This window comes from Cupressus sempervirens, chromosome 9 (genome assembly GCF_028749045.1).
Source record: "Cupressus sempervirens isolate cs-2001-9-10 chromosome 9, ASM2874904v1, whole genome shotgun sequence".
NCBI lineage: Eukaryota > Viridiplantae > Streptophyta > Pinopsida > Cupressales > Cupressaceae > Cupressus > Cupressus sempervirens.
In genome coordinates, this window is record NC_143126.1 from 103,080,486 (window position 1) to 103,101,095 (window position 20,610).

Here is a 20,610-nt window from a genome sequence, read left to right on the forward strand (position 1 = left end):
TTTAATAAAATGAGATATGCTCTCACAATTACTTTTTCTATTTAATTAAGTAATATTTAATTAATTAGAGACACATTTTTTATTTAATTAAATAACTTCATTTAATTAATTAGGAATGGCTTCTCATTTAATTAAATAACTTTGTTTATTTAATTAGAAGTAAGTACTCCATTTACTTAAATAATTTCATTTAATTATTTTAAAATTCTTTTCGAAACTAGTCAACTCAAGTAAATCGTGGTTAAATCTGAACAACTTTTGGTCAAACTTGATCTTTGCGTATGTGAATATAAGCAAATGTGACTATGAATTCTAGCAACAATTCGATGTAAATTCTCATTCAACGTTTCAAAATGAAGAGATGAAGGACTCTTAAATAGACTTTCTTTGAATTCATCAACGGTTGACATCGATTTCAATCAACGGTCAAGATTAAAGGTGAAGTTCAGTGATAAAGGGAGATTTACAAATTAAGCGGAGTTAACAAATTTAATTTGAGTAAAATAAAGAGTTAACTGATTAAATTTGAGTAGAAAAAGGAGTTAACTGATTTAACTTATTTTTGATCAATATTGAACTGTAAATTTTCCTTTTTGAAATGAAGAGAGATTTTATTGATATATTTAATTTAATAAAATGAGATATGTTCTCATAATTACTTTTTCTATTTAATTAAATAATCTTAAATTAATTAGAGACACTTTTCTTAATTAATTAAATAACTTCATTTAATTAATTAGGAATGACTTCTCATTTAATTAAATAACTTTTTTTAAATAATTAGAAGTAAGTACTCCATTTAATTAAATAATTTTGTTTAATTATTTCAAAAAAAAATTTGAAACTGGTCAACTCAATTCAATTGTGGTTAAATCTGGTCAACTTTTGGTCAAACTTGATCTTTGTGTATGTGAATATGAGCAAATTTGAGTATGAATTCTAACAACAATTCGATTCAAATTCTCATTCAACTTTTCAAAATGAAATAATGAGGTTCTATTATATAGATTTTTTTAGAATTCATCAACGGTTGAGATCGATTTCAATCAGCGGTCAGGATTAAAGGTGAAGTTCAGTCATAAAGGAATATTTTCAAATTAAAGGGAGTTAACCGATTTAGTTTGAGTAAAATAGGGAGATAACTGATTCAAATTGAGTAGAAAAAGTAGTTAACTCATTTAACTCATTTTTTATCAATAGTGAACTAGAAATTTCTCTAGTTGAACTGAAAAGAAATTTTGTTGAGATATTTAATTTAATAAAATGAGATATGCTCTCATAATTACTTTTTCTATTTAATTAAGTAATCTTTAATTAATTAGAGACACTTTTCTTATTTAATTAAATAAATTCATTTAATTAATTAGGAATGGCTTCTCATTTAATTAAATAACTTTGTTTAATTAATTAGAAGTAAGTACTCCATTTAATTAAATAATTTCATTTAATTATTTCAAAATTCTTTTCGAAACTAGTCTACTCAATTCAACCGTGGTTAAATCTGGTCAACTTTCGATCAAACTTGATCTTTGCATATGTGAATATGAGCAAATGTGAGTATGAATTCCAGGAACAATTCAATGCAAATTCTTATTCAACCTTTCAAAATGAAGAGATGAGAGTATCTTAATTAGACTTTCTTGGAATTCATCAACGGTTGAGATCGATTTCAATCAGTGGTCAGCATTAAACGTGAAGTTCAGTTATAAATGGAGATTTCCAACTTAAAGGGAGTTAACAGATTTAATTTTAGTAAAATAAGGAGTTAACTAATTCAATTTCATTAGAAAAACGAGTTAAACGATTTAACTCATTTTTTTTATCAATAGTGAACTGAAAATTTCACTTTTTGAACTAAAAAGAGATACTGTTGAAATATTTAATTTAAGAAAATGAGATATGCTCTCATAATTACTTTTTCTATTTAATTAAGTAATCTTTAATTAATTAGAGACACTTTTTTTATTTAATTAAATAACTTCATTTAATTAATTAGGAATGGCTTCTCATTTAATTAAATAACTTTGTTTAATTAATTAGAAGTAAGTACTCCATTTAATTAAATAATTTCTTTTAATTATTTAAAAATTCTTTTCAAAACTTGTCAACTTAAGGTGACCGTGGTTATATCTGGTCAACTTTTGGTTAAACTTGATTTTTGCGTATGTGAATATGAGCAAATGTGAGTATGAATTCTAGCAACAATTCGGTGCAAATTCTCATTCAACCTTTCAAAATGAAGAAATGAGGGTCTCTTAAATAGACTTTTTTGGAATTCATCAACAGTTGAGATCGATTTCAATCAACTGTCAGGATTAAAGGTGAAGTTCTGTCATAAAAGAAGATTTCCAAATTAAAGAGAGTTAATAGATTTAATTTGAGTAAAATAAGGAGTTAACTGATTCAATTTCAGTAGAAAAAGTAGTTAACTGATTTAACTCATTTTTTATCAATAGTGAACCGGAAATTTCCCTTTTTGAACTGAAGAGTGTTTTTTTGAAATATTTAATTTAATAAAATGGGATATGCTCTCATAATTACTTTTTCTATTTAATTAAGTAATCTTTAATTAATTAGAGACACTTTTCTTATTTAATTAAATAACTTCATTTAATAAATTAGGAATGGCTTCTCATTTAATTAAATAACTTTTTTAAAATTAATTAGAAGTAAGTACTCCATTTAATTAAATAATTTCATTTAATTATTTCAAAATTCTTTTCGAAACTAGTCAACTCAAGTCAACCATTGTTAAATCTGGTCAAGTTTTTGTCAAACTTGGTCTTTCCTTATGCGAATATGACCAAATGTGAATATGAATTCCAGCAACAATTCGATGCAAATTCTCATTCAACCTTTTGAAATGAAGACATGAGGGTCTCTTAAATAGACTTTCTTGGAATTCATCAACGGTTGAGATCGATTTCAATCAACGGTCAGAATCAAAGGTGAAGTTCAATCATAAAGGGAGATTTTCAAATTAAAGGGAGTTAACAAATTTAATTTGAGTAAAATAAGGAGTTAACTGATTCAATTTGAGTAGAAAAAGGAGTTAACTGATTTAACTCTTTTTTGATCAATAGTGAACTGATATTTTTCCTTTTTGAACTGAAGAGAGATTTTGTTGAGATATTTAATTTAATAAAATGAGATATGCTCTCATAATTATTTTTTCTATTTAATTAAGTAATCTTTAATTAATTAGAGACACTTTTATTATTTAAGTAAATAACTTCATTTAATTAATTAGGAATGGCTTCTTATCTAATTAAATAACTTTGTTTAATTAATTAGAAGTAAGTACTTCATTTAATTAAATAATTTCGTTTAATTATTTCAAAATTCTTTTCAAATCTAGTGAACTCCAGTCAACCGTGGTTAAATCTGGTCAACTTTTGGTCCAACTTGATCTTTGCGTATGTGAATATGAGAAAATGTGAGTATGAATTCCAGCAACAATTCAATGCAAATTCTCATTCAACCTTTCAAAATGAAGAGATGAGGGTCTCTTAAATAGACTTTTGTAAAATTCATCAACGGTTGAGATCGATTTCAATCAACGGTCAGGATTAAAGGTGAAGTTCAGTCATAAAGGAAGATTTCCAAATTATATGGAGTTAACAGATTTAATTTGAGTAAAATAAGGAGTTAACTGATTCAATTTGAGTAGAAAAAGGAGTTAACTGATTTAACTCATTTTTCATCAATAGTGAACTGGAAATTTTCTATTTTGAATTGAAGAGAGATTTTGTTGAGATATTTAATTTAATAAAATGAGATATGCTCTCATAATTACTTTTTCTATTGAATTAAATAATCTTTAATTAATCAGAGACTCTTTTCTTATTTAATTAATTAACTTCATTTAATTAATTAGGAATGACTTCTAATTTAATTAAATAACTTTGTTTAATTAATTAGAAATAAGTACTCTATTTAATTAAATAATTTCGTTTAATTATTTAAAAATTCTTTTTGAAACTAGTCAACTCAAGTCAACCATGGTTAAATCTGGTCAACTTTTGGTCAAACTTGATCTTTGCGTATGTGAATATGAGCAAATGTGAGTATGAATTCCAGCAACAATTCAATGCTAATTCTCATTCAACCTTTCAAAATGAAAAGATGAGGGTCTTTTAAATAGACTTTTCTGAAATTCATCAACGGTTGAGATCGATTTCAATCAACGGTTAGGATTTAAGGTGAAGTTCAGTCATAAAGGAAGATTTCCAAATTAAAGGGAGTTAACAGATTTAATTTGAGTAAAATAAGGAGTTAACTAATTCAATTTGAGTAGAAGAAAGAGTTAACTGATTTAACTCATTTTTGATCAATAGTGAACTGAAAATTTCCCTTTTTGAACTTAAGAGAGATTTTTTTGAGATATTTAATTTAATAAAATGAGATATGCTCTCATAATTACTTTTTCTATTTAACTAAATAATCTTTAATTAATTAGAGACACTTTTTTTATTTAATTAAATAACTTTATTTAATTAATTAGGAATGACTTCTCATTTAATTAAATAATTTCGTTTAATTATTTCAAAAAAAATGTTGAAACTAATCAACTCAAGTCAACCGTGGCTAAATCTGGTCAACTTTTGGTCAAACTTGATCTTTGCGTATGTGAATATGAGAAAATGTGAGTATGAATTCCAGCAACAATTCGATGCAAATTCTCATTCAACCTTTCAAAATGAAGAGATGAGGTTATCTTAAATAGACTTTCTTGGAATTCATCAACGGTTGAGATCGATTTCAATCAATGGTCCAGATTAAAGATGAAGTTCTCTCATAAAGGAAAATTTTGTAAATTAAACGGAGTTAACAGATTTATTTTGAGTAAAATAAGGAGTTAACTGATTCAATTTGAGTAGAAAAAGGAGTTAACTAATTTAATTCATTTTTGATCAATAGTGAACTGGAAATTTCCCTTTTTGAACTGAAGAGAGATTTTGTTGAGATATTTAATTTAATAAAATGAGATATGCTCTCATAATTACTTTTTCTATTGAATTAAATAATTTTTAATTAATTAGAGACACTTTTCTTATTTAATTAAATAACTTCATTTAATTAATTAGGAATGGCTTGTCATTTAATTAAATAACTTTGTTTAATTAATTAGAAATAAGTACTTCATTTAATTAAATAATTTCATTTAATTATTTCAAAATTCTTTTCGAAACTAGTCAACTCAAGTCAATCGTGGTTAAATCTGGTCAAGTTTTGGTCAAACTTGATATTTGCGTATGTGAATATGAGCAAATGTGAGTATGAATTCTAGCAACAATTCGATGCAAATTCTCAATCAACCTTTCAAAATGAAGAGATGAGGGTCTTTTAAATAGACTTTCTTGGAATTCATCAACGGTTGAGATCGATTTCAATCAACAGTCAGGATTAAAGGTGAAGTTTAGTCATAAAGCGAGATTTCCAAATTAAAGGGAGTTAACAGATTTATTTTGAGTAAAATAAGGAGTTAACTGATTCAATTTGAGTAGAAAAAAGAGTTAACTGATTTAACTCATTTTTCATCAATAGTGAAATGAAAATTTTCCTTTTTGAACTGAAGAGAGATTTTGTTGAGATATTTAATTTAATAAAATTAGATATGCTCTCATAATTACTTTTTCTATTTAATTAAGTAATCTTTAATTAATTAGAGACACTTTTCTTATTTAATTAAATAACTTCATTTAATTAACTAGGAATGGCTTCTCATTTAATTAAATAACTTTGTTTAATTAATTAGAAGTAAGTACTCCATTTAATTAAATAATTTTCTTTAATTATTTCAAGTCTTTTCGAAACTAGTCAACTCAAGTCAACCCTAGTTAAATCTGGTCAACTTTTGGTCAAACTTGATTTTTGCGTATGTGAATATGAGCAAATGTGAGTATGAATTCCAGCAACAATTCAATGCAAATTCTCATTCAACCTTTCAAAATGAACAGATGAGGGTCTCTCAAATAGACTTTCTTGGAATTCATCAACGGTTGAGATCGATTTCAATCAACGGTCAGGATTAAAGGTGAAGTTCAGTCAGAAATGGTGATTTCCAAATTAAAGGGAGTTAACAAATTTAATTTGAGTAAAATAAAGAGTTAACTGATTCAATTTGAGTAGAAAAAGGAGTTAACTGATTTAACTCATTTTTTATCAATAGTGAACTGAAAATTTTTCTTTTTGAACTAAAGAGAGATTTTGTTGATATATTTAATTTAATAAAATGAGATATGCTCTCATAATTACTTTTTCTATTTAAGTAAGCAATCTTTAATTAATTAGAGACACTTTTCTTATTTAATTAAATAACCTGATTTAATTAATTAGGAATGGCTTCTCATTTAATTAAATAATTTTGTTTAACTAATTAGAAGTAAGTACTCTATTTAATTAAATAATTTCGGTTAATTATTTCAAAATTATTTTTGAAACTAGTCAACTCAAGTCAATCGTGGTTAAATCTTGTCAAGTTTTGGTCAAACTTGATCTTTCCGTATGTGAATATGAGCAAATGTGAGTATGAATTCCAGCAACAATTCGATGCAAATTCTCATTCAAACTTTTAAAATGAAGAGATGAGGGTCTCTTAAATAGACTTTCCTAGAATTCATCAACGGTTGAGATCGATTTCAATCAACGGTCAGGATCAAAGTTGAAGTTCAATTATAAAGGGAGATTTTCAAATTAAAGGGAGTTAACAGATTTAATTTGAGTAAAATAAGGAGTTAACTGATTCAATTTGAGTAGAAAAAGGAGTTAACTGATTTAACTCTTTTTTGATCAATAGTGAACTGAAATTTTCCCTTTTTGAACTGAAGAGAGATTTTGTTGAGATATTTAAGTTAATAAAATGAGATATGCTGTAATGCCCCGCCAAGGGATCCAAAGAATTTTGCTAAGTTTGCCAAACAAATTTTTTTTTTTTTTTTTTTTAACATGAAAGATAAAACCTTTCATAAAATTTGCAGAAGCAATAGCAACAATTCAAATGAAAATAAACATAACATATATACATAACAGACTACATTCTTTAAAGATCTCTTAACGTTGTATCACATCTAAATTAACTAACATACATGAATCCATCTAGTACAACATCCACATGAATAATAATGATAAGTCCAATGTTCCTACATTACATTTCCAAATGCTCAATCATCCACTGTACATGTCACAGGGTATGAAGGCTTTAAAAAATATACATATGTGAAATAAGGTACATCATCCTATTCCAATCCATGATACATCAAAGTAGAGATAATCACATGATACATCATCATAAAAGACATATACATCTATCATAAAGATCAAACAAAATAAACTAAGTGCACGGTTCCTCCCAACCGTTAATAGCATAATTAGACTATCGTGGATCCTAACCATCCCTCCGTGCGTAACATCCCAAAGCACCGATGATATCATCGGCTATAACATAGTAGGAATGTCACTCCTAAAACATCCTACTAACATGCAAAGTAAAGTATAGGATACCATCATCTAACATATGCAAATCATCAATATAAGAACATACCAGTAAATACATGCATCATAAGGTATATCATCTATCATAATGCTCCAAGAACATAATGAAGATAAATACCAACCAAGAATACTCCAGCCACGGTGTCTCCGAGGGATCTCAAATGATAAGAGTGGAAAAATTACTACCACTCGACCGCGTGGAACCTAAGTGGTCCACTCCCACCATGCTGAGGAGATAGTCTCAAGTCCCAAACAGGCTAACAAAATCACATAGCACAAATCTCTAAAGTCCAGAAATTCGAAAAGTATACTAACTCAAAAGTTTCAATCACAAAACAGATATCTACTTCCCAGAGGCACAACAATGATATGTAGGAAACCTACTCTGCAAGTGGAAAAGTTCCATCGCATTTATCTCGTACAAGTTATCCTGGCAGTTAGCTAAACTCCATGGGTCCATACAGATCTCATGCGGTCACTAGTATCCTCTCATACTGACGAGGCATACTATGGAATGCAAGGTCGCAACCATGCGTTCTCACTACTCCCATCCTAGCCTATACAAGTGCTCAAGGCATGGGCGAGAATATAAAAAAAATTATCTTTTTAAGTTCATTTAATCCCTATTTAGTGTGTAAATGTTATCACTTATTAACCAAACTTACAATGAGTTACCCTGGCAGCCACTTAGGGCCCCTGCCCCCATTGCAAGCCACTTCTCGACACTACAAGTAGATTACCTACCCTAATGCTCATAGAATCATAAATCACCACAGTCCTGTACAAGCGACTGCAAAGAAAATCCATAAAAAAAATATCAAATATCCATGATAAAAGCATCAAATATCCATAATAAGAATCATCAAATCTTCAAGATAAGAATCATCAAATCTCCATGAGCATCCGAAAAGCATCCATAGAAAATCATGATCACAACAGTTCTCCATTGGCAACTGAAAGCATCACTGATAATCATAAGTATCCATTGGTTCTCAATAACCAAAATATATCATCACAATCCATTGGTTCTCAATAAGCAACCAATAATATCTTAAAATCATACTAATTGAAGAATCCAAAATGGTTGAGTCAAACATGTCATAATATGACATCATCAAGAAATAAATCAACACTTTAGTCCCATCATGGTGACTACAAAGCAATCCAAGGATAACTGATCGATGACTCAAAAATGATTAGCTCAAGTGTCTCATACACATACATCTTAGCTTCACACATGAAGATTGATGAACAATAACAAACATTTCATAGAGCATACGATCACATAACCATGGTTGAGTTAATAAAAATCGAGACCAAATAAGATCAACATGCCATCACATCTCATAACCCCCGAGCCTCTGGTAACAACCTAGGACTTGTCAACACTAGTCAACCCAAAAATCCAAAACAAGAAGTATAAAGAATACACGATGCAAATACATGTTTTGGTTTTGCTATCTTACATAGTTGAATCAGTGTAGAGGTTTCCAATTTTTTGTTTGCAAGTATATTTTCAAGTGTCTCAAGTTTCATCATTTGACCTACAAGTCAACCCATTTGTTCTCCGATAACATTATCCTTCCATTAATAAAAACCACATTTAAAGAATAACTTAAGGATAAATATTCACTAAACTGATCATCATTGACCTTTAATTAAATTGTTTTCTTATTTAACCATGATCTATATTCTAATTGATTAACCTTTCAACTTTTCTAAGATCATTATTCGTTATATTATAAGAGGACCAATTATCATTCTTCGAATAAGAGATTATAACTTTATTAGAATGATCAATTAATATCGGTTCACAATCTTTGACCTTTAATTCTTCTAATAATTTTTAATTATATATTACTAAGTCTTCACCATTAAAATATCTAAAGTCGTTATTCAAGTCATCAAAATAAGACCTATCAACTTGATATTAATATTTCTACAATCTCATTAAAAGAATTATATCAATTAAATCTCTATTACATAACTTAATTATTAACTAAATCCTATTAACTCTAGTTAATTGATTTAATTAATAATTTCACAACCAAACCATCAACCCAATGAATATTAGTTGACTAATAACTAAAGGTCAGCCATAGACAAATATTCAGGTTCATAGTTCAATAATAATAATAGCTTGCTAATATTTAATGACAAGCTATATTGGAAATCTTATTAATAGATCACATTCATCATTCTGCAACAATGTTCTCATTTATATTTTAATAATAACAAGTTATAATAAATCCTCAATACCAAGTATTATTATCTTAAATAAGTTTTTCCTATGTACGTTGATTCAGTTAACTGATAATCTTCCAAATTATTAACCAATTCAATTTGATTAATATCTTTTACAGTACTTCAATCATTAACTAATCTCCTTTAGAGTAACTCTATTTGTATTAGTTGATAACTATTTAAACTATTTATACTATTATTTATTAATAGTTTGTTATACCCAACAAACATTAATAAATAATAAACTTATCACAACTATAAATAATCAATTTAGAGAACTTTTACATAGAACTTCATTAGCTAACTCTTAATACCATTAAGGTATTCAAACGTATTAATCAATAACATAATAATTCAATCTTAATCCAATATCATTTAGAGTTTCTAAATTTAAATCAACATAATATAAATTATCATCTTACAATTATTTAATCAATATTAAAATCAACCATTAGACTCCATTTTCTAATTGTTCTAATAATGTTTTGTCTATATAATAGTTGTTTTGAAAAAGATCTCTATCAAACCAATAAGACTCATTGTAGATTTTAATATGAATAATTTTCAAATTCTTAACATTATCATCTTCATTAAAAAACTCTAAAATTGTTTAATAGTATTCAATATAAATTATAAAAAGTCCACTATATAAACTATATTAACATCTCTTTTCTTTTAATCCATTTACTTAGATTGACTAATAATTAATTACACTTCTTATTAACTAATTTTAATTGAATTTAATTTAATTATATTAGATAATAGACTATATAAAACTAATGCATATTAATAAGATTCTAATAAGGGAAGATTGCAATAATATCTTTAATTCATTAAACAATTTTCACTAGATTATCTCTAATCAGATTTGTTGATAACTATTGAAACCATTATTTATTAATAGTTCGTTAAACCCAACAAATATTAATAAATAATAAACTCATCAAACTATATTTCCATAAGTATCATTAGTTATTATTTAACTAACCTTTAAAGCATATCAATAATTCAAATCGTAGCTATGTTATAACAATGTTATAATGTAACTATGACTCCTTGTCAATATAATAATTCTTATTTAAATCTAAATCCAATATCATTAAAATTTGAGCCTCTTAATAATCATCATTAAACACTTTTATAAATTACCACCTCTTAACTATATATATTAAATAGTATTTAATATTGAAAGTCATCTATTCTCTATTAATTCAATATCTCTATCCATCAGCTCTATCCACAACTTTCTATTAAAAATCTCCATTAATTCATTTAGAACATTCTTATTAGTCTTTCGACTAATTAAATAATTATTAAATTCTGATTATATTACTTTGATATATTATTTTTGTGATGTTTAAGCATAAAAAACTCTTGGTTATGGAAGATAAAGAGACATCCGCTCTTGAATAAAATAATCTCAGTACGACGGCCATATCTCCCTAATGAACCATTGGATCAAGCTGAAATTTAAATATGTTGGAGAGGGCCAAGTTGCGCCAATTTTGACCGAAGTGATCGAATAAAAAGTTACGAATGACTGAATTTGGGTCTATCCAAGAGGTAGCGACAGGACAATTTGTGATGAATTAAGAATTTTCTGTTAAAATAATTGTTCTCGAAATTTAACCATAAAAGAGTTTGTTCATATGCATTTAAAAATATAATTGATAGAAAGATTACATCTAATCATTCGAATTTTCACCATAAAATTTTTATTTTAATTCCAAATCTTATCTTTCTAATTTAATATAAATTCGAACCCAAACTCGATTAAGATCTAATTTCTTTCTCATTTGGAACTAGGGTTTTTATATTATTTTCTTCTCATCCAAATAAAATATCTAGATTCCAATTTCAAATAGTAGATTCAATCACAGAGAGTATTCAGACACATTAAACAGATATGATGAAGACAGGAAGAGAAAGAGTGCAAAGGAAATATGAGAATATCACGAGTGCACCTGGACACTGATGCTAATTTTCCATATCTCAGAAGTCCATAAAAAATTCATTCCTTCTCCATCATTTACAATTCTTTCAAGAATCCAAGCCGATCGAATCCTCCAAGTGATTAGAGGTGCTAGAATGAGCGTAGAAGCAAGTAGAAAATATATGAGCATATGAATCTTCTCCCATGCATGTAAGCTTTGAAACTTCTATCTTAGCTTGTAGCTCGTGGCTTTCATTAATCTTGTAGCTTCCCTTAAACTTGTAGCTTCCATTAATCTTTTCTTTTAAGCTTTTATGAATGCTTGAATATCAAGAGCTCTCAATAAACCTTTGGAATGCTTCTTGAAACCGTTGAAAGGTGTCATCAACTAAGCATGAGCCTTTTTCAATTCTTTTTGATGAGTCATAGAATTGTAGACACCTTGTGCTTAATTGATGCACTAACCCTCGTGTTGTTGATACATGTTAATTCTCACGCAAGCTTATAACTCCAATTTGCTTTACTCTTTCCAAATTAATTATTTTATTTATTAAGTCTCATGCACTAACTTTAATATCTCCACTTTTCAATCTTAATATATTTATATTTTAATCATATGAGATTTAGAATCTTTTAATGATTTAAAATATATTTTCCAGTTTCAAATTTCATTTTCTAAAATTTTATTGCTAAAATATTTATTAGTTTTAATAATAATATTATTAAAAATGAGCTCTATATATATTATTATTAGAATAAATATTGTTACATTCCAAATTTAATATTATAACTTTTATCTTCCAATTTAATTATTTTATTTTATTAATTTCTTAATTAATTAAATAACATAAATAATAAAATACCATATTAATTTTGCATTTAATTAAACCATTAATTAAATCTTTTAATTAGGCTTAATTAATAGAAAATACTCCAAAGACTACAAAGGTAAAAATACAAAAAATCCATCATAGCCAAAATACATTCAAATCAAACCAAGGGGTTTATATCATGAATTACATCATCTGATGCATTCGGAGGGTACTCAACTTAGATACTTGTCCTAATTTTTCAATTAGAAAAAATGGCTTAAAAGGTTGAGATTTGGACTTGAAAATTTATCTCCCCTTTCTTATCATTGAAATAATGTGATAGGGTATGCTCATCCTAGCAGTTCAGGGAAGTCGATACCCAGTACTTGCAACCTGCATAAAAATCATGCATGTACAAGCACAATATATACTAAACTAAACAGGCAATGGCAGGAAGTGGTGCGTCTTGTAGATCCCGACAAGCAGGTGACTACGACTCCCTTCCTTAACCACATCAGATACACCATACAAAAGAAAACACACAAAGCAAACACACACACCATACACATGCAAGTATGGGGTAAGTATCTATAAGAAAACACATATGATAATAAATCATCTTACTAATCATCATTAATAACTGCAAACACTGAAAATAATCATCATACATACATGAAAGGTAGAGTCTAAGTAATCTCATCACATATCAACTGAATCCATAGCATAATATCTAATAATCTCTTAATAATGTTACTAATTATCAACATGAAACTAGCTCTAAAAGAGTTCAGCAATGATAACAAAATGCGAACTAGGGGCAGGCACTACATATGCTCTCATAATTACTTTTTCTATTTAATTAACTAATCTTTAATTAATTAGAAACACTTTTCTTATTTAATTAAATAACTTTATTTAATTAATTAGGAATGGCTTCCTATCTAATTAAATAACTTTATTTAATTAATTAGAAGTAAGTACTCCATTTAATTAAATAATTTCGTTTAATTATTTCAAAATTCTTTTCAAAACTAGTCAACTCCAGTCAACCGTGGTAAAATTTGGTCAACTTTTGGTCCAACTTGATCTTTGCATATGTGAATATGAGCAAATATGAGTATGAATTCCAACAACAATTCGATGCAAATTCTCATTCAACCTTTCAAAATGAAGAGATGAGGTTATCTTAAATGGACTTTTCTGAAATTCATCAACGGTTGAGATCGATTTCAATCAACGGTCCGGATTAAAGGTGAAGTTCAGTCATAAAGAGAAATTTCTAAATTAAAGGGAGTTAATAGATTTAATTTGAGTAAAATAAGGAGTTAAATGATTTGATTTGAGTAGAAAAAGTAGTTAACTGATTTAACTCATTTTTGATCAATAGTGAATTGGATATTTCCTTTTTTGAACTGAAAAGAGATTTTGTTGAGATATTTAATTTAATAAAATGAGATATGCTCTCATAATTACTTTTTCTATTGAATTAAATAATCTTTAATTAATTAGAGACACTTTTCTTATTTAATTAAATAATTTCATTTAATTAATTAGGAATGGCTTCTCATTTAATTAAATAACTTTGTTTAATTAATTAGAAATAAGTACTTCATTTAATTAAATAATTTTGTTTAATTATTTCAAAATTCTTTTCGAAACTAGTCAACTCAAGTCAACAGTCGTTAAATCTGGTCAACTTTTGGTCAAATTTGATCTTTGTGTATGTGAATATGAGCAAATGTGAGTATGAATTCCAGTAACAATTCATGCAAATTCTCAATCAACCTTTCAAAATGAAGAGATGAGGGTCATTTAAATAGACTTTTTTGGAATTCATCAACGGTTGAGATCGATTTCAATCAACGGTCAGGATTAAACGTGAAGTTCAGTCATGAAGCGAGATTTCTAAATTAAAGGGAGTTAACAGATTTAATTTGAGTAAAATAAGGAGTTAACTGATTCAATTTGAGTAGAAAAAGGAGTTAACTGATTTAACTCATTTTTCATCAATAGTGAAATTGAAATTTCCCTTTTTGAACTGAAGAGAGATTTTGTTGAGATATTTAATTTAATAAAATTAGATATACTCTCATAATTACTTTTTCTATTTAATTAAGTAATCTTTAATTAATTAGAGCCATTTTTCTTATTTAATTAAATAACTTCATTTAATTAACTAGGAATGGCTTCTCATTTAATTAAATAACTTTGTTTAAATAATTAGAAGTAAGTACTCTATTTAATTAAATAATTTTGTTTAATTATTTCAAAATTCTTTTCAAAACTAGTCAACTCAAGTCAACCCTGGTTAAATCTGGTCAAATTTTGGTCAAACTTGATTTTTGCGTATGTGAATATGAGCAAATGTGAGCATGAATTCTAGCAACAGTTCGATGCAAATTCTCATTCAACCTTTCAAAATGAAGAGATGAGGCTCTCTTAAATAGACTTTCTTAGAATTCATCAACGGTTGAGATCGATTTCAATCAACGGTCAGGATTAAAGGTGAAGTTCAGTCATAAAGGGAGATTTCCAAATTAAAGGGAGTTAACAAATTTAATTTGAGTAAAATAAGGAGTTAACTGATTCAATTTGAGTAGAAAAAGGAGTTAACTGATTTAACTCATTTTTTATCAATAGTGAATTAAAAAATTTTCTTTTTGAACTGAAGAGAGATTTTGTTGAAATATTTAATTTAATAAAATGAGATATGCTCTCATAATTACTTTCTCTATTTAATTAAGTAATCTTTAATTAATTAGAGACACTTTTCTTATTTAATTAAATAACCTCATTTAATTAATTAGGAATGGCTTCTCATTTAATTAAATAACTTTGTTTAATGAATTAGAAATAAGTACTCCATTTAATTAAATAATTTCATTTAATTATTTCAAAATTCTTTTCGAAACTAGTCAACTCAAGTCAACCGTGGTTAAATCTGGTCAAGTTTTGGTCAAACTTAATCTTTCCGTATGTGAATATGAGTAAATGTGAGTATGAATTTGAGCAACAATTCGATGCAAATTTTCATTCAACCTTTTAAAATGAAGATATGAGGGTCTCTTAAATAGACTTTTTTAGAATTTATCAACGGTTGAGATCGATTTCAAAAAATGGTCAGGATCAAACGTGAAGTTCAATCATAAAGGGAGATTTCCAAATTAAAGGGAGTTAACAAATTTAATTTGCGTAAAATAAGGAGTTAACTGATTCAATTTGAGTAGAAAAAGAAGTTAAGTGATTTAACTCTTTTTTGATCAATAATGAACTGAAATTTTTCATTTTTGAACTGAAGAGAGATTTTGTTGAGATATTTAATTTAGTAAAATTAGATATGCTCTCATAATTACTTTTTCTATTTAATTAAGTAATCTTTAATTAATTAGAGACACTTTTCTTATTTAATTAAATAACTTCATTTAATTTATTATGAATGGCTTCTTATCTAATTAAATAACTTTGTTTAATTAATTAGAAGTAAATACTCCATTTAATTAAATAATTTTGTTTCATTATTTCAAAATTCTTTTCAAAACTAGTCAACTCCAGTCAACTGTGGTTAAATCTGGTCAACTTTTGGTCCAACTTGATCTTTGCGTATGTGAATATAAGTAAATGTGAGTATGAATTCCAACAACAATTCAATTCAAATTCTCATTCAACCTTTCAAAATGAAGAGATGAGGGTCTCTTAAATAGACTTTTCTAGAATTCATCAACGGTTAAGATCAATTTCAATCAACGGTCAGGATTAAAGGTGAAGTTCAATCATAAAGAAAGATTTCAAAACTATAAGTAATTAACAGATTTAATTTGAGTAAAATAAGGAGTTAACTGATACAATTTGAGTAGAAAAAGGAGTTAACTGATTTAACTCATGTTTGATCAATAGTGAACTGAAAATTTTCCTTTTTGAACTAAAGAGAGATTTTGTTAAGATATTTAATTTAATAAAATGAGATATGCTCTCATAATTACTTTTTCTATTTAATTAAATAATCTTTAATTAATTAGAGACACTTTTCTTATTTAATTAACTAACTTCATTTAATTAATTAGGAATGGTTTCTCATTTAATTAAATAACTTTATTTACTTAATTAGAAGTAAGTACTCCATTTAATTAATTAAGTTTGTTTAATTATTTAAAAATTCTTTTCGAAACTAGTCAACTCAAGTCAACTGTGGTTAAATCTAGTCAACTTTTGGTCAAACTTGATCTTTTTGTATTTGAATATGAGCAAATGTGAATATGAATTTTAGCAACAATTCGATGTAAATTCTCATTCAACCTTTCAAAATAAAGAGATGAGGATCTCTTAAATAGACTTTCCTAGAATTCATCAATGGTTGAAATCGATTTCAATCAACGGTCAAGATTAAAGGTGCAGTTCAGTCATAAAGGGAGATTTTCAAATTAAACGGAGTTAATAGATTTAATTTGAGTAAAATAAGGAGTTAACCGATTCAATTTGAGTAGAAAAATGAGTCAACTGATTTAACTCATTTTTTATCAATAGTGAACTAGAAATTTCCCTTTTTGAACTGAAGAGAGATTTTGTTGAGATATTTAATTTAATAAAATGAGATATGCTCTCATAATTACTTTTTCTATTTAATTAAATAATCTTTAATTAACTAGAGACACTTTTGTTAATTAATTAAATAACTTCATTTAATTAATTAGGAATGGCTTCTCATTTAATTAAATAACTTGGTTTAATTAATTAGAAGTAAGTACTTCATTTAATTAAATAATTTTGTTTAATTATTTATAAATTCCTTTCAAAACTAGTCAATTCAAGTCAACCATGGTTAAATTTGGTCAACTTTTGGTCAAACTTAATATTTACGTATGTGAATATGAGCAAATGTGTGTATGAATTCCACTAAAAATTCGATGCAAATTCTCATTCAACCTTTCAAAATGAAGAGATGAGGGTCTCTTAAATAGACTTTCCTGAAATTCATCAACGTTTGAAATCAATTTCATTCAACGGTCAAAATTAAAGGTGAAGTTCAGTCATAAAGGGAGATTTTCAAATTAAAGGAAGTTAACTGATTGAATTTGAGTAAAATAAGAAGTTAACTTATTCAATATGGGTAGAAAGAGGAGTCAACTGATTTAACTCATTTTTTATCAATAGGTAACTGAAAATTTCCATTTTTGAATTGAAGAGAGATTTTGTTGAGATATTTAATTTAATAAAATGAGATATACTTTCATAATTACTTTTTCTATTTAATTAAATAATCTTTAATTAATTAGAGACACTTTTCTTATTTAATTAAATAACTTCATTTAATTAATTAGGATTGGTTTCTCATTTAATTAAATAACTTTGTTTAATTAATTAGAAGTAAGTACTCTATTTAATTAAATAATTTTGTTTAATTATTTCAAAATTTTTTTTGAAACTAGTCAACTCAAGTCAACCGTGGTTAAATCTTGTCAACTTTTGGTCAAACTTGATCTTTGTGTATGTGAATATGAGCAAATGTGAGTATGAATTTTAGCAACAATTCGATGCAAATTCTCATTCAACTTTTCAAAATAAAGAGATGAGGGTCTCTTAAATACACTTTCTTGCAATTCATCAACGGTTGAAATCGATTTCAATCAACGGTCAGGACTAAAGGTGAAGTTCAGTCATAAAGGGAGATTTCCAAATTAAAAGGAGTTAACATATTTAATTTGAGTAAAATAAGGAGTTAACTGATTCAATTTGAGTAGAAAAAAGAGTCAACTGATTTAACTCATTTTTGATCAATAGTGAACCGAAAATTTCCCTTTTTGAACTGAAGAGTGATTTTGTTGAGATATTTAATTTAATAAAATGAGATATGCTCTCATAATTACTTTTTCTATTTAAATAAATAATCTTTAATTAACTAGAGATAGTTTTCTTATTTAATTAAATAACTTCATTTAATTAATTAGGAATTGTTTCTCATTTAATTAAATAACTTTGTTTAATTAATTAGAAGTAAGTACTTCATTTAATTAAATAATTTCATTTAATTATTTAAAAATTCTTTTCGAAACTAGTCAACTCAAGTGTACCGTGGTTAAATCTGGTCAGCTTTTGGTCAAACTTGATCTTTGTGTATGTGAATATGAACAAATGTGAGTATGAATTCCAGCAATAATTCGATGCAAATTCGCATTCAACTTTTCAAAATGAAGAGATGAGGGTCTCTTAAATAGACTTTACTAGAATTCATCAATGGTTGAGATCGATTTCAATCAACAGTCAGGATTAAAAGTGAAGTTCAGTCATAAAGGGATATTTCCAAATTAAAGGGAGTTAAAAAATTTAATTTGAATAGAATAAGGAGTTAACTGATTCAATTTGAGTAGAAAAAGGAGTTAACTGAACTCATTTTTGATAAATAGTGAACTAGAAATTTTTCTTTTCGAATTGAAGAGAGATTTTGTTGAGATATTTAATTTAATAAAATGAGATATGCTCTCATAATTACTTTTTCTATTTAATTAAATAATCTTTAATTAATTAGAGACACTTTTCTTATTTAATTAAATAACTTCAGTTAATTAATTAAGAATGGCTTATCATTTTATTAAATAACTTTGTTTAATTAATTAGAAGTAAGTACTCCATTTAATTAAATAATTTCGTTTACTTATTTCAAAATTCTTTTCGAAACTAGTCAACTCAAGTCAACTGTGGTTAAATTTGGTCAAGTTTTGGTCAAACTTGGTCTTTGTGTATGTGAATATGAGCAAATGTGAGTATGAATTTCAGCAACAATTCGATGCAAATTCTCATTCAACCTTTCAAAATGAAGAGATTAGGATCTCTTAAATAGACTTTCCTGAAATTTTGTAAGATTTGAGGAAATAAGCCAATCAAATCCACAAAGCCTTCGAATCCCTGCATGCAAAAACCTGTCACAGAAGAAAAAGACGAGAAGAGGCAAGGGTTTTGCTAAAAAATGAAGATAGAAGAAAAGTTGCTCTCAAATGAAAAATGCATAAGAGATAATGAAAAAAGTACAATGCTCAACCTTATGAAGGTGAGATAGAAACCCTAAACTAAAAAGCTAGGTTGCACATTATTAATTAATAATTAATTAATAGTGCGCCTAAATGAAGGTTAAGTAACTAGAGTAATAGAAACTTATATAATTAAATTAATATGATTTAATTAATAAGTATAAATGAAAAAATACTCTAATACCCCCCCTTAAGCTGAAAGCAAGGAGTAAGCTTATCTAGCAAAGAAAAGCTATGAAAGCAAAAAACAAGTGGGTCCCGGCAACAAGGCCTAATTAGGTACCTAGTACAAGGAAATCTCTATAAATTGGAGTAAAGGAGAAAATCCAGTGGAAAAAACCCCTCTCCAAAAAGAGATATAATGACTTCAAGAGACTCTCTCAAAGCCATAAGTACAATGCGTGACTTTAACACCCCCCCCCGTGAGAGAGGGTCGAGGCTCCAAAGCCCCCCCAGAATGAAAGAACCCCTAGATCAATGAACAAAACACTGTGACTCCAATGCAGAGGAGTGAAAGGTAGTGGACACTGTAGAGGGAACCTTGAAAGCTGAGGTGTCACTGGAAGGCCGAGCTGATGCTCAAAGGAGCAGACACGAGGATCCTGAAAGGGAATCCCCAATGTAAGTGGTATGACAGGTGTGCTGACACTGTCATCAAAGAGGAGATGAATATCCTCTGTAGAATCCTCAACAACTGCACCTGGTCGCTTGATGAATGGAGCTTGAGGATCAAGCAGTGCTTAAGAAGAACTCTATTGAACAGAAAAGAGCTCAAGAGGAGATGGCAAGGCAGTCACAACAGTAGTATGAGGAACCACACAGTGGTTCAAGAAACCTGACTGTACCACATGGTGCTCTCTCAAAGGAGGAGAGTCGTGCTTTGGCAAAGGTGGACCAAAGTGTGAAAAGGAGTAGAGACGGGTGGAAAGATCAACTTTCCTTGTAGCAACAATACCTCCTGTCATACTATCCCAGATGAAAACTGAATCTGGAGTGAACTCAACTATCTTCCCGGACCCATTGTGAGAAATCTGATAAACTGAGAGAAGGTTTACAGACAGAGATGGAACATACAATACATCATTGAATGTGCCATCCTAAATGCATA